Source organism: Narcine bancroftii, chromosome 14 (assembly GCF_036971445.1).
Source record: "Narcine bancroftii isolate sNarBan1 chromosome 14, sNarBan1.hap1, whole genome shotgun sequence".
NCBI classification, from domain to species: Eukaryota; Metazoa; Chordata; class Chondrichthyes; order Torpediniformes; family Narcinidae; genus Narcine; species Narcine bancroftii.
The window spans coordinates 67,508,242-67,534,778 of record NC_091482.1 but is presented as its reverse complement, the minus strand read 5'-3'; the positions used below and the strand labels follow the sequence as shown (position 1 = coordinate 67,534,778).

At 39.9% G+C, this 26,537-nt stretch overlaps 1 long non-coding RNA gene across 5 annotated transcripts in view; it reads left to right on the top strand.

The window, feature by feature from the left end:
* LOC138750021 (uncharacterized) overlaps positions 1-26,537 on the top strand; it is a 153,452-nt gene that overhangs the window by 75,274 nt on the left and 51,641 nt on the right. The window contains exons 5-7 of one of the 5 annotated variants that reach the window (XR_011349017.1): positions 7,914-8,151; positions 11,646-12,311; positions 12,545-12,671. The exons of 1 other annotated variant lie outside the window; for it this stretch is intronic. This is a non-coding gene — a long non-coding RNA (uncharacterized lncRNA). Of the gene's footprint in view, positions 1-7,913; positions 8,152-11,645; positions 12,312-12,544; positions 12,672-23,895; position 26,537 lie in introns of those variants that run through there. 3 more of the 5 variants (XR_011349018.1, XR_011349015.1, XR_011349016.1) reach the window with 3 other exon arrangements.

The window sequence follows — 26,537 nt, the reverse complement described above, 5'->3', positions numbered from 1 at the left end:
TGTTTTAACTTGACACCTTTTTATCCTGAAGTTGTGCCCTCTTGTCCTAGACCATGGGAAACATCCTTGCCACCTCTACTCTGTCCAGGCCTTTTGAAATGTCTCTATGAGCCCCCCCCCCCGACCCCCCTTATCCTTCTGTACTCCAATGAGTCCAGTCCAAGAGCCGACAATTGTTCCTCATACGCCAGCCTTTTCATTCCTGGTATCGTTCCAGTAAATGTTCTCTGAAACCTTTCCAACACCAGTATTTCTTTTCTCAAATAAGGCGCCCAAAACGTACACAGAACTCCAAGTGATGGCTCAGCTTTTGTGGGCAAATTTCTCTCTGATTTAAAAAATTTGCTGGTGGAACTGAGGGGGTGGGGGGGGGGTTAAACAGCATCTGCAGAGGGGTAGGGACCAACTGGCAGGGCTGTGTCACCCTATCACTCTGTACATTGAGCCTGCACATTTGCTTATTTTTTTGTTTTTTTTCTTCTCTCTCCCATGATTTTCATTGGAATGAGTTGGAGTGCAGGGGTTAAAAAAAGTGGGTGGAACGCCTTACAAAGAATAAGGTTAACAATTGCCATGAGAAGTACTTTCTGATTTATGGAGGAGTACTCCATTAAAGGCTAGAGCTTTGGTATAAAAATTACATTTTCTATTCTGAGAGATGCAGCTTATACAGAAGATATATTTACTGCACTGCCTGACGAATGCAGCTGTTGCTTCGTATATTTTTAAGCGTGATAAATGGCTGATGCCAGAGATATCCTAAGCAGGTGCTTCGAGGAGCCTAGGGCTTACAATGTGAAATGTCTCTTTCATTAACCCTTGCATGGGTAAAAAATTATCTTTGGTTCTCTACAATGTATATTTTCGTTCACTCCATTTCCATCCAGCTGGATTAAGTTGGCAGTAGGACATTAACTATCAGGCAAGGTTGGCAATGTGACAGAATAAAACCAAAATGTGAGCCAAAAGTTTAAAGTCATGATAGAAGTCTACTTGGTCAAGGGAGCTTGCCATCAGCAGTTGTCAATGAGGTTACGTATTGTGGTGCTTGATCAAATGGAAGCTCCGCTCCTGGTAGGGAATGAGGAGGAGAGAGGATGATCCATAATGTCAAGGTTGAGAGGCATTCAAATTCATGGAGATGCCTTGACGGAGGAAGGAAGGTGGTCTTGGTTCCATTGGTTGAAGGGTGGACAAGAAGAGAACATAGTTTAAGAAAGTTGGTCCACATGCCTGGGGTGAAATAAGGAGAATTTTGTTTTTGCAGAATAAACTAGTGTATGAAAGAAGGGAAAGTCCAGAATTAGGGTGAGTGAACCAAACTGGATATCTCCTTCAAAGTGCCACATTGGGGCATGGCTTTGTGCCTCTGCTTTATCAACCTGGGTTACAATTGATTAGCAGCTCCCACATTAGGCACAGATTCCCCTCGCCTCCCCTCTCCGCCCTCCAAGACTCCCTGTCAACTCCTCCTTCCCCATCAATGTCTCCTTAGTACCGACCCCTGTGACCGCAGGTGATGGCCCACTTGCACCCACACCTGCTCCCTCACCACCGATCGGGGTCCCAAACAGTCCTTCCAAGTGAAGCAACATTTCAATTTTGAATCTGCGGGGGTCATCTACTGCATCCAGGGCTCCCATTGTGGTCTCTACTACATTGGGGAGACTGGACGCCAACTGGGAGATCACTTTGTTAAGCACATCACTTCTGTCTGTCACAATGATGTGGATCTCCCAGTCTCACAACATCCAAAGGAGATAGATAGATTACTGACGTTTTGGGCCTGACTCCTTCCTCAAGGAAAAGAAGGAACAGGAAGGCATAAGAATTAAGACTGAAGACTGGTGGGGGAGGAGTCCAGGTGTTAATTGGATATGGTAAGAGGAAAGGGAAGAATTGATTTTGGCTCTGTGAAAGAAGACAGAGGGAAAAGGGGAGGAAGAGAGAGAGAACTGGGGCAAGGCAACAAGGAGAAGAAGAAGGGGGAAAGGTTTAACGGAACGAGGAGAAGTCGATGTTAATGTCATCTGGTTGGAGGGGGCCCAGACAGAAGATGAGGTGTCGTTTCTCCAATTTGCAGGTGGTCTCAATCTGGCAGTGTATGAGACCATGAACAGACATGTCAGCAAGGGAATGGGGCGGGGAATGGGGAATGGGTGGCCACTGGGAGATCCACGCTATTCAGTGGACAGAGCCAAGGTGCAGGTACTCTGAAACTCATACCATGAATTCAAGACAATTCACAAGCACAGTTCCCTCCAAGTTCTATTAATTTTACTTTCTCAGTTTGTGTATCTCTCTCTCTTGTGTGACAATAGTTTGCACTTATCATTATTCTTCCCCCGTTGTTCTATGTTCCTTTGCGCAGGGCACCTTGTCAATCCTGTTTGTGTTTGAGGACAATTGGACTATTAAGTAGATACTAATTTTATAAATATAGTTCAAAGGTTAAAATACTATTCCCAGGGCCGGGTTCAGAATTTAATAAAGCAATTCAACGTGAGCCAAGAAACAAGTAAATCACAGCTGAAATCAGCTGGCAGATTTTCATCACCCCTTCCACTTACTCCATAGATCAAGCCTGGACTTTCTTGTGTTTTTTTTATATACAGCAGCTGGCAGATCTGATGTGACATTGCTCTCCGGAGTTCAAAACCCAAACTGTAAAACTTTAGAAACTAACACCATGAATTGAGGGTCAGTACTCATGATTTGAATTCATGTACCGGTTGCGTGAAGAATTTGTTTTTCCTTAATCTCTCATGAAATCCATTGTAGTGTGCCTGGCACATGAGAAACTCAACCGAGGTGTGTATAATTTATTCAAGGGCTTCTCACAGAGCATCTCTGGAGCTTACTTTACACAACGCTGTAGCATGGAAAATGACGCAATTCTTATAAAAGTGCTCATTATTGCAGACACAAACTAAGTTTCTCCCAAAGTTTGTCATTTGCAAGCAAGGAAGCAAAAAAATGCAAGCAACCTCGATGAAGGACTCAAGCCCGAAATGTCGGTTAAGTATTTTAACCTTTGCAATATAAAGGACACTAGTTGACCTGCTGGGTTTCTCCAGCATTAGGTTTTTACTTTTTTACAATAATCATCAAAGACCCACACGATCCAGCGCTCGCTCTACCCTCAGGAAAGAGGTGGAGGTGCCCCAAGGCTCGCATCACCAGGTTCAGGAACAGCTGCTCCCCCTCCACCAACAACAAACTCAATCAGGGACTCGTTTAAGGACTCGTACTTGTGCACTTTTTTGATTTTATTATTTACTTTGTATTGCACAGTCAGTTTGTTTACATTTGTTATTTGTTTACAGTTCTTTATTTGTTTACATGGATATGCTGTGTAGTTTTGTTTTGTCTTGCAATACCTATTAATGGTAATTCTGCCGCGCCTGCAGGAAAAATGAAACTCGGTTATATGTGATGTTATGTATATACGCTGTCAATAAACTGAAATAATAATATAAAGTTTCAATTTAAAGTTCTCACTATATATATATATATATATTCATGTGTGTATATACACACACAACAAGACAAAGAGAGTCACTGAGGGTCTGAGGATACACCTTCAGCAGTCCCGTAGCTTCTGTAGCCACACAGATTCCTGTTTGATTCATCGGCAGCCTGAGCTCCAGATTCTGTCTGGGCACCCTCCAACCAGGGGACATGGATATCAACTTCTCTGGTTTCCGTTAGAAACCCACCCCCACCATCTTTCCCTGCGTCTCCTCTCTCTCTCTCCCTCCCTCTCTCTTCCCTTTTCCCTCTGTCTCCTTTCACAGAGCCAAAATCACTTCTCACCATTCCTCTCTCTTGTCCTGCTATCATATCCAATGAATGCCTTTGTCTGTTAGTCTGTACTCCTCTCCCATACCTCCCTCTTTCTCCCCAGCCTTTAACACAGACAGCACCTGTCTCTTCTTCGCTCATACCTTGAAGAAGGGATCAGGCCTGAAATGTTGGAAATATACCTTTTCCTCTTATGGACGCTACGAGACCAGCTGAGTTCCTCCTGTATCTCTGTGTTGCGACTACAGTCACAGCATCTCTAGACTTTCATGTTTCACTCCCCTGAGTATGATTGGCTGGTTTGTGCTGGAATGATGGTTTTAAATGCTGAGGTGGATCTTAAGGTCTTCGTGATCCAACAGAGTATAGGGCCAGTGAGATGCCACCTGCCATTGACCTGTTGTATGAATTGAAGTCAGTCCTGGTCCTTCCTGAGACAAGAGTTGATTGTCATTAAGGCAGGTGGAATCGATGTTCTTGAGGTCTTCGTGATCCAACACAGAGTATAGGGCCAGTGAGATGCCACCTGCCATTGACCTGTTGTTATGAATTGAAGTTAGTCCTGGTCCTTCCTGAGACAAGAGTTGATTGTCATTAAGGCAGGTGGAATCGATGTTCTTGAGGTCTTCGTGATCCAACACAGAGTATAGGGCCAGTGAGATTCCACCTGCCATTGACCTGTTGTTATGAATTGAAGTCAGTCCTGGTCCTTCCTGAGACGAGAGTTGATTGTCATTAAGGCAGGTCACCTTGAGCAGTGCTATGAAGGATGTTCCTTTGAAGCAAGTTATACCTCAGACCATATCAGTGAGACGTTGAAAAGGTTGATGGTTTTAAGGATGTGACCATCTGGACTGGACGCTTTCCAAGGATTCATCCCATGATGATCCTTTTCATGTCAGCCTCAGGAACTAGGAGCACAGAATTGTTGGGGCTTATGAGGGCTTGTAAGGGTGCATCATTGTTTTCCCTTTCAAGGTGAGCTTAGAAGGTATTAATCTCATTTGGAAGAGATATTTTGCAGTTAAATATTCTATCTCATTTCACCTTTCGGATGTGCAGGGTCTAGACCCGAAATATAATTCACCCTGTACCTCTACAGATGCTGATGTCCTTAATGAGTTCTTTTACAATGTTTCAATCCCTTTAAGACGCAATAGATTAACCACAGGCGGTTGAGCTGAGGCGAACAAAAAAAGTGTTAAAGGAAGTAGTAGCTCAAAGGAAAAAGCTCATAATGATTCCAAATAAAGTGGTAACCATGAAGCTCGGAAAATTTCAAAATTCAACGAGAGCACCAAGAAGCTAATAAGCAACAGGAAGGTAGGATATGAGGATGAATCAAGTGAGAAACATAAAAACATTCTGTGAGAACTTCTACCATTATGCAAAAAGAAGATATTAACGTAGGAAAATATGGATCCCTTGCAGATTTTACTCTTACAAAGCTTAATTAATACACCTGCATTAAGAATAAACAATTTAAAAGACAAAAATACTAGACTAAACAAGCTTCACTTGCATGAATATATAAAGCATTTTATTTTATTTTCAGTCAACATTTATCATTTAACTGTCGCTGCATCTGCAGGTTCCTCCCCCTCCACGGAGCCGCCCAAAACATTACAGATAATTATAGATAACGTTATAGATAATTAACCCAAGTTTACAGATAAATCATCTGACTGGAGCAGCTATTACTAAGCAAGGAAATGGAGACATTTTAAGAGGGACATCCCAACGGCGAGCGACATCAACCAGCTCTTTATTCAAACAGCAAAGCACGACCAAGGCCCTCCACTGGCTGAATATTTGCTCCCATCTTATGTGTTACTTCAGAGAACATTTACTTTTACAATTTTAAATTTGCATATTTTACCTATTATGCTATTTTTCTTTATTTTCCTTGATTTTTTTTGTAGATCCTTGAGGCTTCTGGTTGCTTGAATTCCAGGTAGCAGGTATCATAGACACATAATATGTGGTTGGCCAACTGGGGCTAAGTTTGGGGAAAAAAATCTTCTCTTGGAGGATAGTGAATCTTTAGATTCTCCCACTCAAGAGGGCTGTGGAAGCTCGTTCCCTGAGTGTATTCAAGCCAGGTAAACAGAGCTGTGAATAAGCAGACAATTGAAGCCCCTTTTTCACTGGCATTTTGTCCCAGGAATTGATGGCCAGTTTACCCTGAATAAGGGTCAAGCAGGAAAGTGATTCAATCGGCACGCTGGCATCAAATCACGCTGGGAATGAATGGCCTCAACCCCCACTCACATCCCCGGTGTCAGCTGACACCAACATGCTGATTAAGGACAAGGCACCCGAGACGTTTCCAGTTGAAGGTAGAATCTCCCATTTCCGGGGATGACTTGTGGACAATGTGAAAGCAGGTCGCGTCCCAGTTAAAAGTGACCCAGAAAAAATGGCTTCTTTAACCAGGACACTGCACGGCCAATTAACTGGGATGCCAGTGAGAAAAAAGGGCTTGAGAGATCTAAAGCCATTGAGGTAAAAGAAGAGCTTTAATCTTATTGAATATCGGGCATAGACCTCTTCACTGCTTTATCATTTATGCTTTTAGATAGGAAGTGGTTAGTTATGGGCAAGTTGAGTGAGTATTTTTTGTGGCCAATGCGAGAAACCCAACCTATTTGGAACACTCAAAAAGCACAGATCTAAATTTAGCAGCCACTCCACGGCTGATTGTTTGTCAGAGTTCTACATAGCTTATTTCTTAAGGAGACTGTACACTTGGTTTAGAACTCTTGAAAAGAGGGTGTGAATGGGAAGTTTTGACCTGAATTATGCTTGGATGGGGAGTATATTTACCCAGACTCCACTGAGGGAATACTATTTCTGCCGCCAATCTAATTTCAACATGATTACGTCTGTCAGATTTTGAGCCTGATTGTATTTGCCTGTGAGACTTCTTGTAAATGTTGATGCAATTTTTGGTAATGGTTCTGCTGTTCTTTGTTCCAACAAATAATGTTGATTTTGTTACGATTTTCCTTGTAGGCTGCAATGAAGATTATTTCTCAAACAACTTATTTTGTTTCCAATCCAGTGTAGGAACTGAATGGGAGTGCTGGCTAAAGTGGCCATGTTTACTTCCTTTCCTTCCTCATGTCTCCACTGTAAGGTTACCAAAAGGACCAGGATTTTTGATTCAACTTTTGCTTCACTTTATAGATTCCTAAACTTTATAGACCACATGAATCCAGTTAGTTTTAAAATTGAAGGCTCTCTCTCTCTCTCTCTCTCTCTCCGCTTCGAGGCCTCCTCCATCAACGGATAAAAATCTGCATTTACCTTTATATGTGGAGTGGCGTGTCGCTGTGACATCCAGAGCCGATGTAGGCGGGGTGACTTGCAGTGGTGCCCCCTGTCAACATGACAGCAAAAATAGGTGGCAAGCAAAGGCCATCTTCATCCCCCATAATCGCCCATGCAGCTGGGAAACGCAGAGCAATTCTAGCTGCATGGGGAATTATGGGTAACAAAGTTGGCCATTGATCATTCTTCTGCCCAACCAAATCTGTTTAAAAAAAAATCTACCCTACCCAATGCGATTGATCCCTGCCCAACAGCATCTTCCTATGCTTGCTCCTGGACACCTTTGCCTTCAAGGTAGAAATGTGACAGCATCCGTGCGGGGCTCAATTTGACTAGGTCCTGGATCGCAGGCTGACGGCGTCATCACGATGGCATCAGCTCACCTCTACCCAGCCGCTTGCAGAGGCTGTAAATTTATTAAGCGAGCGCTTTGTTCCACCGCTGGGACTACTCCCAGAAGGATTGGAGTCGGTGTCTTGGAGCTGCTCCTGGAGCATTTATGAAGGTAGGATCAGCGACGTGAGGGTGGAGAGTCTCAGCCTTTACAGTGACATTTTCTTACTCTATAAAATTCCCTTTCATAAACCCTTTATCTCCCCAGTGTAGTCTGCCTTCTGTTTGGTCTGAGGGTTGTACCCAAACACCAAACCCCTGGATGCCCTCTCAAGGGGAGGTAAAACTCCCATGCACCCTTTCAGGAAAATTCAGTTAAGTTACATGGTGCTGAATCACTAAAAATTGACCAATGTTGATTCCTGTTCTTTTGTTCTTAACAGAGATCATTTAGTCATCATTTCTTTGCTGCCTATGGGAGCTGGTATGCAAATTATGGAGGTGTTACCTCCACTTTGGAAACATCTCCTAGTTTAAAGCACTGTGCGAAATGTCCTGGAAAGTATATGAAGGGTGATCAAATTGGGAGTCACTATCTCGAAGGACCTTTCCTGGACCCAACCCATTGCATCGTCAGTGCCTCTACTTTGTCAGCAGTTTGGTGTGCAGTACTGGATTAAGGTATTGTGGGGCCTGTAGCATTTATTTTAAAGGGGCCCTAAGTAGTGCCGACTGACGCACGCGCAGTGTGACGGCGGCCTCCCCCCCCCCCCCCACCCCAAGAGAGTTTTTGATGCTGACCCTGCATGTCCATTTTGATAAGTTTGAAATAGTCTTAATTGTTCTCAACAAAATGATGCCAGCTTTCTCAGATCACTACATAGCCAGTGATTACCAGTGGCCTATCCAGGGAACATAACACCTATGGCAAGCACTGACTCCCCCCCACCGTTAAAACCTACTTACACATTTTACACTTGCACTTACACTATAATTATGCCCCTCCCCTGTTAAAACTTACAGTGACGGCAGCTGGCTCAATGCGGGAACAATGGCCGTCTTCGTTACCCATAATCCCCCATGCAGCCAGAACCGGGGCAGCCCTGAAATGGCCCAATCAGATGCCGAGCGGCCCTCTGGTGAACTCCAGCAGCACTGCACAACTGCTACTGCGTCGGGAGTTCGATGTGCTTGTGGAAGAAGGGGGGGGGGGGGAGGATGGATGGATGGGTCTAGGAGAGAGGCAGTCAGGCAAAGTGAGAACTTAAAGGTCAGCGATTTTAGCTAATTATCACCATTAATCGAGGTTATTAACACAGATTAGCAGTGGGGTAACTCATAGCACAAAGATGAAAACAGAAATGTTTCTCATAATTCATAGCACGTAAACACAGGGGCCCTTGAAATTACAGGGCCGTAACATTTGCAACTCTTGCTACTGAGTTAATTCGGCCCTGCTGGTATGATGTTGAAAACCCTGACAAATTCCAACAGATTTGCAGTGGAAAGTGTGCTGACTGGCTGCATCATGGTCTGGTAGAGGGACACCAATATCCCTGAGTGCAAAACCCTGCAAAAGGTAGTGGACACAGCCCAGGATATCACAGGCAAAGCCCTCCCCATCATCAAGAACATCTACAGGGAATGCTGCCATCAGAGAGCAGCAGCAATCATCGGGGACCCATCCCACCACCTGTTCTCGCTTCTGTTCTCGCTGCTGCCATCAAGAAAGAGGTGTAGGTGCCACAAGACTCATACCACCAGGTTCAGGAACAGTTGCTACCCCTCCACCTTCAGACTTCTCAACAACAAACACATAATGATTTTTACTTTTGCACTTTATTGTTTGTTTTTCCTCTCTGTACTGCACAGTGAGTTTGTTTATATTTCTTTGTGTTTACATGTGTACATTGGGTGCAGTTTTTTTTTGCACTACCCATAAGTGGTAATTCTGCCTGACCCACAGGAAAAGGAATCTCAGGGTTGTATGTGATGTCATGTATGGACTCGGACAATAAATTTGAAATCCAAAAGATGCTATTGTAATTCATCTTCACTAAACATTATATTTCCAAGAGATTTTAGTTCCGCTTTGCCAATATTAGTTTCGCTTTGCCAATCTTTATGTGGCATCTTCTTCAGTTTCAAAGTTAAAAAGACTATCATCTTTAAGATCTTGGATTGTCAACATTAAAAACATGTCTTGGATCAAAATCAGTCCCATCACAGATGTGTTATATCGTAAGATATAGCTCAAGACGTAGACTTAACTTGTGGAGCTCTGGAGTGTTCGCTTCCACCAATACTTTATGAGAAAGACATTTTCTCATCATGCCATATCTGCCTAATTGCTAGGGTATTGATCAAGATAGCCCAAGGCACAACTATTTCACTCATTCTTCCCTCTCTCTGTGCTGTGGACAAAGAATTGAACCTTGCTTGGTGTTTTTTAACATGTCAGCTGGCCAAGATTAAGGGTGCAGAAAGCATGAGTGCAAACCATTTCCTGTACAGGTTGCTGCATGGTGTTTAAAAACAACAGTCTGCCAGGATTTACACATCCCATAAATACAGGCAACAAGTAGATAGGACCATTATTATATAATGAACTAAACCCCTGGGAAAAAAAAAGGATAACAGGGTTCCACACTTGACAACTCTCCCCTGGAGATTAGGTAAAAGACGCATTTGCTCAGTGATTCAGATTCAGATTTCAGATTTATTGTTTGAGTACATGCACATCACATAAAATGCTGAGATTCTTTTTCCTGCAAGCAAGGTAGAATGCCCACTTATTCAGAGTGAAAAAAAATCTGTACTCAATGTACCCATGTAAACCAATATAAACAGATAATGAACGTAAACAAGCCGACTGTTCAATACAGAGAGACCCAAAAAATGAATCAAATGCACAAGTGAGAATCCCGAAATGACTCCCTGATGGAGTTTGTCATTGAGGAGTCTGATGGTGGAGTGGTGGTGGTGGGGGGAGGGGGGGAGGAGAGCAGCTGTTCCTGAACCCGGTGGTGCGAGTCTTATCTGACAACTTGAGTGCATCCACCGTGTCACTCCCATGTGAGTGATGGACACTTAGACAAGATTCTGGAGAGTAGCTGACACCTTTGCAGCCACACCTACCCCTTGGGTTAACCATTTCCTCTCAGAGAATAAAATGATCAAACAAAAAGCGGAATGTATGTTTTGTTTTTGGATGAATGAACATTCTCTCAGCTCTAATCATCTGACCTATTAGTTAATTATCGAGGGTGTCCTCGATAATCATTGAACCAAAGGCATTACCGCACTTTTTGTGCATTGTTACTGTTTTTTTTATAGTAATGTTGTAAGATGGTTACAATACGAATGTTTGCTCTATGACGCTGCCGCAAAACACCGAATTTCATGACTTGTTTGTGACAATAAATTCTGATTCTCACTTTTTTGAATAAATGGAATAATTGCATCAGAGATTGAATTAATAAACTCATTTCACAATTCATTTCTCATCACTATATGTTTAAAAACTAGACAATGAGTGTAGCCATTACAGAAATGACAATAATGAATGAGGCCCATTGGTTAGACGCTGTCATTAACACCTCTGTATTTGGTTTTAGACAATCTCGTTGTTACAAGTTAGTCTTTTGAAGTTTTTGACACCCCTGAAAAAGAACCTCCCTGCAAGTAACTGATCCATTCTCCGCAGGTGTGACTGAATTCATAAAACAATGGAAGGTCTGTGTATACATTGAGTCCTCTGTTCACTTCTTTCATGTTACCTGATTTGGAACCTGTACAGGTTCTGGGGCTTCCCACCCTAAGACACAAGGGAAAATGGTTAAATTTAGTAAAGAATGCATCCAGTTACAGGCACTGCACATTATGAAATCTGTGAAAGATTCAGTGAGAATGCCAGACTTCAGTGATGAGGGATGAAAGAAATTGCATTTCCTGTTGGTCAGGTCAGAGAAAGTTGTAGAGAAGTTTAATTATGAAGTGTTTCAATAAAATTGAAAGAATGTTTTCCTCCTGGCAAAAGATGGTAAAAGTAAATTAATATTTCACATTATTTGTCATTTTGGCAAGGATGATTTGAAAAAGATGAAATGAATAAAAGCTATTTGATTCTTCAGTTCCTTAAATATCCTTTTATTCTGTTCCATTTTATCTGTCAGTCCTCTGAATCCCCAACAGTCACCTTTTTCCAGTTGCCTGTCTTGGAGTAACATTACAAAACGTCAGCAAATGGAGAACAATTAGCTATGCCTGAAGTGGAACATGGATGTCTGCAGATGCTGTGATGGTAGTAAAAACACACAGAAAATGATGGAGGAACTCAGTTGGTCTCGCATCATCCATAGGAGATAAAGATATATCATGCTCTTGGGAGTCATTACTGCGAGGATCCTTCTTGGTCCCAACATACTCATGGCATCGTGAAGAAAGCACATCATCACCTCTACTTGCTCAGCAGTTTGCGGAGGTTTGATATCACATCAGAAACCCTGGCAAATTTCTACAGATGTGTGGTGGAAAGTGTGCTGACTGGCTGCATCACGGTCTGGTATGGGGATACCAACACCCCTGAGTGTAAAGCCCTGCAAAAGGTAGAGGACACAGCCCAGAACATCACAGGCAAAACCCACCCTCACCATCGAGAATATCTACAGGGAACGCTGCCATCAGAGAGCAGCAGCAATCAGCAAGGATCCACACCACCCAGCACTGCTGCCATCAGGAAAAAGGTCTAGGTGCCACAAGCCTCGCACCACCAGGTTCGGGAACAGCTGCCACCCCTCCACCATTAGACTCCTCAACAACAAACTCAATCAGGAACTTGTGTAAGGACTCTTTTGCACTTGATTCATTTTTTTCTCTCTCTGTATTGCACAGTCAGTTTGTTTACTTTTATTTATGCGTTTCCATGTGTATGTTGAGTACAGCTTTTATTTGCACTACCAATAAGTGGAAATTCTGCCTCAGATGCAGGATGAAGAATCTCAGGGTTGTATGTGACGTCATGTATGTACTCTGACAATAAATCTGAAATCTAATCTAATTATCGACGTTTCAGGCCTGAGCCTTTCTTCATGATGTAATCAAAAAACAGGCAGGCATCTCAATAAAGACTGAGAGAGAAAGGTGGAAGAATGGGAGGAAGAGGAGTCCAGAGCAACAAACAAAAGGCGATAAGAGGAAAGGTGAGACTTGATTTTGCCTCTGTGAATGCTTGTCCCTGCAGATGACCAGTGCTAACCAACTCTTCCACTTTCACAGCCAATCCCAACCTAACCTTCATTCAGTGCCAGCCGATTTCAGCAAATGGCAATGAATAAGGTTTAAACTGCACGTCAGATCTGGCTCAGTAGGTAGTGAATCTCGGGTGGCTTCAGGACTCCCAATCCAAAGCCCTCAGGAGATTGGCATTCCAGGGCTATACTAAATGTATGCTGCCTTATGGAAGAGAGTATCTGCCAGTTGGGAAGTTGAAAAAGATGCCATGGAGTAAGTTTAAAGAAGAGCTGGGTAGTTATCCAGGCAAATGTTCATCTCTCATTCAATGTCATAAAATACATTTTCTGCCCAGTATCGCACTACTGTGTGTGAGATCTTGCTGTGTGTGAACATGTGCACGTTGCAACAGTTGCTACTCTTCAACAATATGTTGAAAGTCTGCAGATGCTGTGATTGCAGTGAAAACACTCAGCCAGTCTTGCAGCATCCATAGGAGGTAATGATATATTACTAATATTTAAGGCCTGAGCCCTTCTTCCAAGAGAGCAGGAGAACTTCTTCAGGGTAGACATCCCTCAAAAAGATTTTGTAGTGGAGCAACTGGATGGAGGGAACATGAAACTCTGCACACGCTGTGACGGTAGTTAAAAAAAACCCACAGTAAATGCTGGAGGAACCCAGCCAGTCTCGCAGCGTCTATAGGGGTGAAGATCTACCACCGACATTTCAGGCCTGAGCCCTTCTTTTAGGTATAAGCAAAAACCAGGGATAATTTTCAGTTGTACAGGACTGGATAGGTCCCCAAAAATGCAAATCTTTCTTTCTTTTGTTCCAAATCCCCTTTGCCTGAGATTATGTGTCTTTGGATATGACCTTTCTCCTATCAGGTCATGACGTGCACTAGAGATGCTTCATCCTGAATCGTCCCAAGACCTGATCAATAAATGGGTTAGGAGAAGCAAAAACAGGCACTAGTCCAGTTTGGTGAACAAAATAGGTATGATTGCATGTTCTTGACAGTGAGGAGGGTTTTGCTTGTGATGTCCCAGACTGTGTCTACTACCTTTTGGAGGGCTTTATGCTCAGGACTATTGGAGTCCTCATACCAGACCATGATACAGCTGGTCAGCACACTTTCCACCATACATTTACAGAAATTTTCCAGAGTTTCTGGTGTCATACCAAATCTCTGCAAACTCCTGAGGAAGTAGAGATGTTGACGTGATTTCTTCACGTGTGTTGGGTCCAGGAAAGATTCTCCAAGATCATGACTCACAAGAAGTTACATCTTACATTTTCTATCCCTCTCCACTTCTGATTTCCCCCCACCTCCCATGATCTTGGATCATACACCTCTGGTTTTCTCTTCCTGAAGTCAATAATTAGTTCCTTGGTTTTGGTTACATTGAGTGTGAGGTTTTTGTTGGTGCACCATTCAGCCAAGTGTTCAATCACCCTCCTGTTCTCTGATCATCAGTCTTTCTTATACAACCGACTACCAGTGAATTTGTAGATGGTGTTGCTGTTGTACTGAGCCACACATTCATAGGTGTAAAGTGAGTAGAGCAGGGGGCTAATTACACAGCCCTGTGGTGCACTGGAACTGATAGAGATTGGGAAGGATTGAAGTCTGGAGGTGAGGAAATTCATGATCCAATTGCACAGTGGGGTGTTGAGCCCCAGTTCTTGGTGCTTGCTATCAGTTTTAAGGGAATGATCTGCATCTCTTTCTGCTGTGTGCTCTCGAGTGTATCTCTTGCTGCCATAAACATCGAATTTTACACCTTCAGGTAATCTCCACCCTAATCCAGTTCCACTGTTTCCACCTGTCCTGCACCTGTTACCATTCCAACACTACTATTCATGCAAACCTCCCCCCAGTGATCTCCACCAGCACCTGAAAAGTGTCCTATAACCTCTTGGCTTCTCCCTAGCTCTTCCCATTCCTTTATGTGCTTGTTATCTCCCTTTGTCACCTTAGTTTCTAGAAAGGTTCCTGACCTTTTCGTTGACTGTCTATAATTCACCATGAATTATGCCTGACCCCCCTGAGTTTCTGTCATGCCTGCCTTCTCACAATGTATTAGATTCGTAGAGCTTCCACTTACAGCAACAGCTTAATGTCTTGCAAATAAACATTATCCGTTTGTATGTTTATCTGCAAAATATGTGTCATATTTCAATTCATCCAGGACCCACAGTTCCGATTTCTTCTGTTAAATTCCCACTAAGCTGGCCAACTCATGGAGCCAATAGAGAGATCCAAAAATTTAAATTTTAATCATAGGACAACAGCCAATTATCTCAGTTTCCAGAAGATGATTATGATTTTGAACAGATTGTTGTGTCTTTTTGATAACAGCCACATCTGGCCACAGGATATTATGGACCGTGAGTCAATCTACCCATGCACAGAATGACTCATTAGCCGTCACAATCTTTCGGACTTAATGGTATGTCACAGTTAGGCCAGCAAAATCAGCATTATCTTTGTTTTCCACTCATGGTATTCTGTCCAGTGTCCAGTGGGCAAAAATAATTATTTTGTCATTTGATAAACTGCTGTTCAGGCTTTGTTTTTACAAATTGCATGTTGGTAGCTTACGACCCTTCATGGGTAGAAATGGAATTGAATTTTTCTAAATAGATATCCATGTTGTCTATTTTAGGTTCAGTTTCATCTTTTTGTTTTTCTAAATTTACTAAGTACCCATTAACGAGGCATAAACTGAGGATATGGACACAATTTAGGAAAGTTTAATCATCTTTTCCAACTCTCTTTGTTAGATACAGATTTTAAGGAAAGGTATGGATTAGGCATTAAAAAATTTCAAGATCTGTTTATTCAAAATAATTTTGCTTTCTTTGAACAACTAACAGCAAAATTTAATCTTTCTAGTAGATAATTTTATAGATATTTACAAATTAGGTATTTTGTTCAGTCCAAACTTTCTGATTTCCCTTGAATCTCTGAAGTGAATATTCTTGATGTATTTTTTGATTTGCAATTTTCCAATGAAAGATCAATATCAAATATTTATAATAATTTAATGGATTAAAGAATGTCCTCAATGGGCAGGATTAAGAACAATTGGGAGCGTGATTTGAATAGAGCATTCTCGGATGAGGATTGGGACACAACTCTTCATTTGATAAGAGTCTTCATTTTGTGCACGGCATTGTTTGTTGCAATGTAAAGTGGTGCACCGAATACATATATCTAAAGTTAAATGATCTTGTTTTTTTTATCCTGATATGGATCCATTATGTGATAAATGTAAAATTTGTGAAGCTTCATTGATTCATATGTTTGGGAGTATCCGAACTTTTAGAAAGAGATTTTCCAAACTTTATCAACGATTCTTAAGACTAAATTAGAACCATGGCCTTTGATGGCTTCATTTGGGATAAATCTCTCTCCTCAATCCAGAAGAGAATCGTAGCTTTTGCTTTGTTGATAGCTGGATGAGCAATTTTGATGAAGTGGAAGATGACGTTTCACCCACTCACATTCAATGGTTACATGATATCAAGTCTTATTTAAGTTTGGAAAAAAATGATCTAATATTAAAGATGCAAAGTGTGAATTTGAGAAGATGTGGGGCCCATTCGTGGATTATTATCATCATCTGTGGATTTAAATGGTGTCGATGCTACAGGGGTTCCCTGCCGGGCATCTGGGGGCCGTTATTCGATTCATATTTACAAACCTTGTTTAGAGGGAGAGGGTGGATTAGTCGGGAGAAAAAAATGGTTTCTTTTTATTTCCTTTTTATTATTAAGACAAATAAGTAAAGAGGGGTGGGGTTTAATTACAGATTATGGATCATATCACAGAACAACATGATCACATAGAGAAATATAAAATATCTTATGTAAGGGAATTTAACATTCATTATTTGTATAACTGTTGTATTCAATATTGTTTTTGAACAGTACAAGTTATGATTTAATTGTTTAATTATAGAATTTGATGTTGTGAATGAAATAAGTTATGTAATAATTATGGTTCAGCTTCTAATTTACAATTGATATGTATATGATATGATTTGATTTATATTATCATTAGTTTACCTTGTCAAAAGGGTTTTTGTTAAACCCAAAAAGCATACCTTAAAAAGAAAAAAAAAGCAAGGAAATCACGTGATGGAGTAGTGACCGGTAAGAAAATACAAAGCTACAAACACAGAAACCATAACAAATTAAAAATAAAAGTGTGGAGAAAATGGCAGCAAAGAAAGAAAAATCAAAAACAATGGGAAGAAAAGAAGGAGGAAAGACATTGGAAGAGAAAGGTGAAGGCCTTACCTGTACGAGGAGACCCGCCGTGGAGAGAGAAGCCCGCTCCCTGAGGTCAGTGGAAACCCCGAACACAGGACTACAAAAATGGCTCACGGAGCCAAGCAAAAGTGCGAATCCTTGCGCATGCGCGATACACAAGACAATAACAACACTGACGGGAGGGGGGACCAGCTGAGGAGTAAATCTCCACAGCTGAAACAGACAAGTATAACACGACAGCAAGGCTCCCAACAGGAAAACATAGAAAATAACGAAAACAAGAAGGAAGAGAAACAACAGATGACCAACCCAGAGGAAGAAGACCAACACCAAGACACCTTTAATAAAAACAAAAATACCCAACAAAATAAAATAACCCAACAAGAAAACCAGAAGAGACAGAGGTAAAGGACACAGGTCCTGGAGTGGACTCAGAAGAAGAGGGAAAACATCAAACTCTACACAGAGAAATGGAAGATGAAGGGAAGGGACAGTACATGGATAAAAATTTTTAAAGAATATATGGAAACATTAAAAGAATGGCTGACACAAGAATTCAGTGAAATAAAAAGAATAAAAGGTACAGAAGAAAAAGTGAATAGATTAGAGATGGTCATGACAGATATAGGAAAAAGAGTGGACAAGGTGGAAGAACGAGAAACAGCCGTAGAAATGGAAGTAGATGACTTAAAAAAGAAATTAGAAGAATCTGATAAAAAAGTTAAAGAGACACAGGAGCTGTTAGCTCAGAGGATAGATATAATGGAAAATTATAATAGAAGAAACAATATAAAGATAGTGGGCCTTAAGGAAGATGAAGAAGGCAAAAATATGAAAGAATTTATAAAAGAATGGATCCCCAGAGTCCTAGGAAGACCAGAATTACAGGAAGAAATGGAAATAGAAAGGGCACACAGAACATTAGCCCCTAAACCACAACAAAAACCAAGATCCATTCTAGTAAAATTCCTAAGTTATACGACAAGAGAAAATATATTGGAGAAAGCAATGAAGAAAATAAGAGAAGACAAAAAGCCACTGGAATACAAGGGTCAAAAAATTTTTTTCTATCCAGATATAAGTATTGAACTCCTGAAGAGGAAGGAGTTTAATACAGCAAAAACGATCCTATGGAAAAAAGGATATAAATTTATGTTAAAATATCCAGCGGTGCTTAAAATAGTTATTCTGGGGCAGCAAACCAAACTGTTCTCGGATCCGGGAAAAGCACGAAAATTTGCAGAACACCTACGAAACAGACAGAGAGTTGAAGAGATATAACAAGAACAAAAATGACAACAAACTATATATGAAGAAGAAGAATAAAGTATAAGTAAGAACTAAGAAGAGAAAGAAAGGGAAGAAAGGAAGTAAGGAGGGAATTAAGAAAGTGAGCTTTGTTATATATGAAGATTAAAATCTTTTCTGGGGGGGCTAGGTGGGGAAAGATAACAGTCACTGCGAAATCAGTTGACGCTTGCGAGTGGGTTCGCAAATCCAAATGGAGAGGGGAGGGACTATTGGGGTTAAAGGAATTTTAGATATGGGAATAGTGGAAATATTTTGTGTTTTAGAAATGTTGTCTTACAATGTGTTCAAAAAAAGAAAGCAGAAATGGATAAGAAGGGAAGGTGGTGATGAGGAAACGGAAAGGAAAGATAAACAAAGTATGAAATGGCCATGTTGAACTATATGACTTTAAATATTAACAGAATACATAACCAAATCAAAAGGAAGAAGCTGTTAAATTTAGTGAAGAAAGAAAAAATTGATATAGCGTTCGTGCAAGAAACACATTTAACTGAAGTGGAGCACAAGAAATTAAAGAGAGATTGGATAGGACATGTAACAGCAGCGTCATATAATTCAAAAACCAGAGGAGTAGCTATATTAATCAATAAAAGTACCAATCAAAATAGAGGAGGAAATAATAGATCCAGCAGGGAGATATGTAATGATAAAGTGTCAGATATATTCAGAATTTTGGAATTTTCTCAATGTAAATGAAGAAGATCAAAAATTTATGCAAGATATCTTTTTGAAGATCGCAGATACGCAAGGGAATATACTAATAGGAGGGGATTTTAACCTTAATTTGGACTCAAACATGGATAAAACTGGAAAAAAGACTAACAGAAAAAACAAAGTAATCAAATTTATAATTAAATCGATGCAGGAAATGCAACTTTTTGATATGTGGAGGAAACAACACCCAAAGGAAAAGGAATATTCATATTATTCGAGTAGACATAAAACATACTCAAGGATAGACCTATTCCTGTTATCAGCCCACATTCAAGGAAGAGTTAAGAAAATGGAATATAAAGCTAGATTGTTATCAGATCACTCACCCCTGTTATTGGCAATAGAGCTAGAGGACATCCCACCAAGATTGTATAGATGGAGATTAAACTCCATGCTACTTAAAAGACAGGATTTTAGAGAATTCATTGAGCGACAAATTAAAATGTACTTTGAAATAAATATGGAATCAGTGAAAAATAAATTTATACTATGGGACTCAATGAAAGCGTTCATCAGAGGGCAAATAACAAGTTATGTAACTAAGATGAAGAAGGACTACAATCGAGAAATAGAACAGTTGGAAAGGGAAATAACAAATACAGAAAAAGAATTAGCAATACAGGAAGATACAACTAAAAGAAGAGAATTGACAGACAAGAAAATAAAATATGAAACACTACAAATATATAAGGTGGAGAAGAACATAATGAAGACAAAACAGATATATTATGAGCTAGGAGAAAAAAACGCACAAAATACTAGTGTGGCAGCTTAAGACAGAACAAACTAAAAGAACGGTATTGGCATCAAGGGAAAAGGACAAACAAATTACATATAACCCAACGGAGATCAACGAAAACTTCAGGGAATTCTACGAACAATTATATCAAACTGAAAACGAAAGGAAAGAAGACAAAATAGATGAATTTCTAACTAAAATTGAACTACCGAAATTACAGAGGAGCAAAATAACTTAATAAAACCATTTGAAATAGAAGAAATACAGGAGATATTAAAAAAACTACTGAACAATAAAACGCCGGGAGAGGATGGACTCCCAATAGAATTCTATAAAACATTCAAAGACTTATTAATTCCTCCTCTCCTGGAAGTAATGAACCAGATAGAAAAAACACAAAACATACCAGATTCATGCAAAACAGCAATAATTACAGTAATACCAAAGACGGGGAAAGATCCATTAACACCAGCATCGTATAGACCAATATCTCTACTTAACACAGATTATAAGATCATAGCTAAACTATTAGCAAACAGATTGGCTGACTGTGTACCAAAAATAGTAAAACTAGACCAAACTGGATTTATTAAAAAAAGATGAACAATGGACAATATCTGTAAATTTATTAACTTAATCCATGCAGTACAAGGAATCTAAACTCCAACAGTAGCAGTTGCTTTAGACGCAGAAAAAGCCTTTGACAGAGTAGAATGGAATTATTTATTCAAAATACTACAAAAATTCAACCTACCAGAGAAATATATTAATTGGATTAAAGCATTGGCGAAAGTGACAGTAAATGGATATATATCAAACCAATTTAAATTAAGCAGATCCACAAGGCAGGGATGTCCACTATCTCCCTCACTGTTCGCGTTAGCTATAGAACCACTAGCAGAACTGATAAGAACAGAAAATAAAATACGAGGGATAAAAATAAAAGAGAAGGAATATAAAATCAGTCTATTTGCAGATGACATTATAATGTACTTAACAGAACCAGAAATATCAATAAAAGGAGTACATAAGAAATTGAAGGAATATGGAGAAGTATCGGGGTACAAGATCAACGCAAATAAAAGTGAGGCAATGCCAATGAATAATGCGGATTTCACAAAGTTTAAGGAAGAATCACCATTTAGATGGCAAACACAAGCAATCCGATACCTAGGTATACAACTAAATAATAATCTCGGCCATCTATATAAACTAAATTATCAGCCATTAATGAAAAAATTACAAGATGACTTAGAGCATTGGAAAGACTTACCACTAACACTGATAGGAAGGATAAACTGTATTAAAATGAACATCTTCCCAAGGATACAATACCTATTTCAATCATTACCAATTCACCTAACAGAAATTCTTCAAGGAGCTAAAGAAAATAATAAGGAAATTCTTATGGAAAGGGGGGAAACCAAGGATAGCACTAGATAAATTAACAGAATGGTACAAACAAGGAGGCTTACAACCTCCAAACTTTAAAAATTATTATAGAGCCGCACAATTAAGATACCTATCAGATTTTTATCAAACAAGGGAAAAACCAGATTGGACCAGATTAGAGCTAGATAAAATAGGGGAGAAGATACCTGAGCATATACTCTATAAGTGGGATGAAAAATTGGTGCAACGTAGGAATTCACCAGTATTACACCATCTGCTCAATATTTGGAAGAAGATTCACGTATAAAGGAATAAAATAAATGATCAACTACCAAAATTAATATTGACACAAAATCAACTAATCCCTTTCACAATAAATAACCTATCCTTCAGAGAATGGGAGAGAAAAGGGATCAAAAGAATAGAAAATTGTTTTTCGGGAAATAAAGTATTATCTTTTGAACAAATGAAGGACAAATATAATATAACTCATGATACAAGGTTTGCATACCACCAACTGAAAACCTACTTGAAGGACAAATTGGGAAGCAGGCTGAGGTTGCCAGAAGGAAGCAATTTTGAATATGTGATTAAAGACACAATGATAATTAAAAGATTTATAACAAACATGCGCATCAGACTTCAAGAAAAGGAGAATGAGAAAACAAACTGTAAACCTAAACAAAAATGGGAACAAGATCTAAACATAAAGATAAAGAAGGAAACATGGGAGAAGTTATGCTCCGGAACTATGAGAAATACAATAAACACGAGGTTACGCATGATACAATATAATTGGTTACATAGGCTATACATCACACCCCAAAAGTTAAATAAATGGGACCCAACAATATCAGACAGATGTTTTCGCTGTAAAAAGGAAACGGGAACAACAATACATGCAATTTGGACATGTGAGAAAGTGAAAAAGTTTTGGGAAGATCTAAACCAGATATTAAATAAAATCACAAAAAGCAACATACCAAAAAACCCAGAGATCTTCCTTCTAAGTAATATAAAAAACAAAGAATTTGGACTTGATTTGGATGGTGCGCAAAAAAGATTTGTTATGATAGCCCTAGCTGTAGCAAAAAAATGTATTATGTCAACCTGGAAATTAGAAGACAACTTGAGAATACAACAATGGTATATTGAAATGAACAAATGTATTCCATTAGAAAAAATAACATTTTTCTTTTCTTTGGCTTGGCTTCGCGGACGAAGATTTATGGAGGGGGTAAAAGTCCACGTCAGCTGCAGGCTCGTTTGTGGCTGACAAGTCCGATGCGGGACAGGCAGACACGGTTGCAGGGGAAAATTGGTTGGTTGGGGTTGTATATAATTTAAGAAATAACATCACAATATTCGAACAAATATGGGAAGCATACATGAAATACAATAGAGAAATCCTACCATGAACCTCCACCACCTAAAATGACAGAAGGAGAAGACAACAAAATGAACTGACTCAGTATATAAAAGTAAAAGATAAAAATTTCTTGTTTATTTTATTAAGTGACAACATTGTTTAACGGATTTAATGCATCTTATAGATTGAACTTTGAATAAATGGGAAGGGGGTGAGGGAGGGAGGGAAGGGATGGGGGAAAAAGGGAAGAAAATGACACTGTATATATTCAAGAGAAAAATGTCTGTATGTATTTTGGTCAATATGGTTTATTGTGTAAAAAAAAATTTTAAAAAAAGAAAAGAAAGCATTTTATAATGCAATTTCACATTAATTCAATGATAACTTTTAAAGTTTGAAATTAGTTTGCAAATTTCAAAGTTCAGATTTAATGACAGAGAACATATCATTTACTTGCGGGGCAGGCAGAACTTTTACTTATCGGTAGTCCAATAGACAAAAATGTAAACCAAGAAGAGCAAATAAACTGACTGCGCAATACAGAAAATAAATATTCAATAATAATAATGTGCAAAGTAAAAATCTTTAAATGAGTCCCTGATTGAGATTGTTGTTGAGGAGTCTGATGGGGGTGGGGTAGCAGCTGTTCCTGAACCTGGTGGTGTGAGTCTGAAGACTGATATAAGACCATCAGACCAAAATCACTGAGGACCCCTTCCACCCTGAACACTGCATCTTTCAGCTCTCATCGGGGAAGAGATCCAGGAGGATCAGAGCCAGCCCCACCAGGCTGAGGAACAGCTTCTTCCCACGGGCAGTGAGAACGCTGAACGACCAAAGGAACTGCTCACACTCACCAGCCAAGACTCTCACATTCATGAAACAATTTTTTTTTAATTTATTTGAAGAGATGAATACTTGTCCTGCATCTATATTGTATGTCTGTATGTGTGTTATGTCTGGTTGTGTGACTGCAGGTTTTGCACCGAGGACTGGAGAACACTGTTTCATTGGGTTGTACCTGTGCAATCAGATGGCAATAAATTGGACTTGATAAGGGCATAAGGGCAGAAATAAGCTATTCAGCCCATTGAGTTTGCCCCACTATTTAATCATGAGCTGATCTATTTTCACACTCAGCCTCACTGTCTGGCCTTCTCCACATAATCTTTCATTCCCAAGCTATTTAAGAACCTTGTGGCACCTATTGGCAGCAGCAAGATCAGAGCATGTCCCGGGTTGAGTGGATCCTTTGCAATTGTTGAGGCTCTCTGACAGCAGCATTCCATGTATTTTCCACCCATTTCATGAGAAGGCATCCTTCTTTCTTTATATGTTTCCCTTTAATCCCAAAGATACTAATGCAAGCTATGCAATCCCACAGGAGCCGACAACACACTAACCTCTCTACGTACCTGATAGGGGTCATTGACAGGTTATCTGATGCAAGTGCAGGACATGTTTTTGATTCGATCATTCAGGTTTGCTTCCAGGTGAGTTTGAACCACTTGCAAAAGTGTTTGGATGAGGTTGTGATGTTAGGAGTGTAATAAAGGGGAACCATAAGGAAGTGTCCATCTGCTTCCCAGAGTCAGCCTTAAACACTTGAGGGTCAGTGCACCTTGACGCATTGCTGAGCAAAATCACCCCATTAATCATCGTTCTACATTGCATTGAGTGTTTCTGCTTACCTCATGAGTGAAGAGGTAAACCAAGGCAGGGACCTGAAATCTCTTTAGCAGCCTTTGTTAAAATGTTGATTGAGTAATCTCTGTCAGGCGGAGATAGAACCTTGAGTCCTCATTGCTGCTTCCACTTTGAAGCTGGAGGGCACTGATGCCATCGTATTTTTTTTCCAAAGTTCATTCATAGTTTGTTGGTAGAAGTGCTTGTTTTACCCAATTGTCACTTGAATTGCTGGACCGTTTGAGAAAGCAGTTATGAATCAATTGTATTGCAATGGGGCCCAACATCGCATACAAACTAAATCAAGGAAGTGTGGTAGACATTTCATTTCCCAAAAGAGAACGGGTAAACCAGATGAATTGTTTTGAACAGCAATCCTGACTGAAACGTGCTTTTTAATCCCATATTTATTTCATTAACGGAATTTAAGATCTCCACTTGGTGGGGTAAGATTTCAACTAGTTGTTAGATCACTAGTCAAGCTCTGCTGGGTTAGTAAATTAACTAAAGCATATCTATCTACTGGAGAAACAAGCAACTGTACGGGGGGGGGGTTGCCATTTTTGAGTCAAAACTCTTCATTAAGACTATTTTCTTTGCTCCTGATCTCAGCATCAAGTGTCTCTTGCGTCTCCAGGAAATTAACCATTTTGCAGTCAAAATCCATGCTTCCAACCCACAGAGATTATCCCATCTTGGTAAAAGCTGGGTCTCAAGACTTTGCTGGTTTACTTGGCATAAAGTGTCCAAATAAAAACACAGTTCATTTAAAGAATTTAGTCTGTCCTGTCTTCACCAGAGCCACTGGAATGGGGATAGAAGCTGATGAAGAACATGCAAGATACTTTACAGTGAGAGCATTAAGAAATATAGAAAATCCATCAGCGTTGATGTAAATCCTGCAAATTATTTCCTACCCAATGGTTAGCACTCAAAACATATTTGCTCACAATGGGACTGAATTAAATCCCTCCAGAAAATGAACAACGAAAACAGTTTTCATTTTTTCAGTATATCCGGCCTTCAAATAGACATAGTTGTAGATGGAAATGAGAAATACTTTGCTCCTTAACTCATCCACAGGCCGTCCAGGCTGCAATGATTCATGTCTGATGTTAAGAAAATAAAATTCAAATCTGTAAAATGTTCATGCAGAGTCAGACAAAATATTATATACAATTTCACCCTGTTGGGATTCAAAATCCATTTTTGTTCATTTCCAGGGAGGAACACTTCAGAATTCCCAACATGCTCCCAGATCTCCTCCCTTTTTAGTCATTTGGAAGTAGAAACTTTTCTTTCAAAGTGCAATGGATTCTTAGAGTTTCGAGGTACAGAAATGGGCTTTGGTAGAATGATCATAATGCCTTTCTATACTTATTCCATTTACCCAATTGGGCCTGGTGCCCTCACTTTCTTCCTATGGTGACACGGATGAGTCAGAAAACCAATGAATTATGGAATTTAATTCCTACAAGTTGGAGGTGATGCACTTACTTCAGTTAATTCACTTAATGACTAGTACGGCGAGAATGGTTCTTCTGTAAAAACACAATGATGGAGGAACTCAGCAGGTCAAGGAGAGTACTTTATACAGCAAAGATAAAGATGCATAACTAGTATTACAGGCTTGAGCCCTTCAGGGAGTCTGGTTTTGGGGCTGAATGACTTTATGACTCTAGATTGCAATTGGCCATTGAATAAGTATGAGAATCAGTGCAGATGCCGCAGGAACTTTATCTATATCTTTGCTGGAGAAACTCATCATTCACGTTCATCTTCTGTGAACAGCCTGGCAGGTTTGCAAAAGAACCCTACTCATTGAACAAGATATTTTATGACAAATAAACTGAAACAAAATACATCACCTCTAATTTATTGGGATGAAATTCCACTCTTCATTGGACTTCTCATCTTATCAACTAATCAATATCGTCATGTAGCCCTTGACATTGGGAAGAATAATCAGGATTGGGCATTCACAATGAATGGTAGATCCTTGGAAGTACTGAGGAACGGAGGGGCCTGTCTAAGGATCCCTGAGGTGGCTGAAGGGGTAGGTAAGTTGATGAAGAAGACATTCGCCAAAGCATCGCATACAACAACAGGGTGATTAGGGTATGCTGGATAACCCACAAATGGAATAATGTGCTTATTTCTGGTTACATCCTTAAGAAGGATGCAATTGCACTGGAGAGGGTGCAGAGAAGATTCAACAGCATGTTACCTAGGAAGTTGGACAAACATTAAATGAACTTTTTTTGAATTTAGCAGGTTTAATCACATTATGATGTTGACACATTGTGTTCATTCAACTGACCTAAAAATATTTTGCTGCTT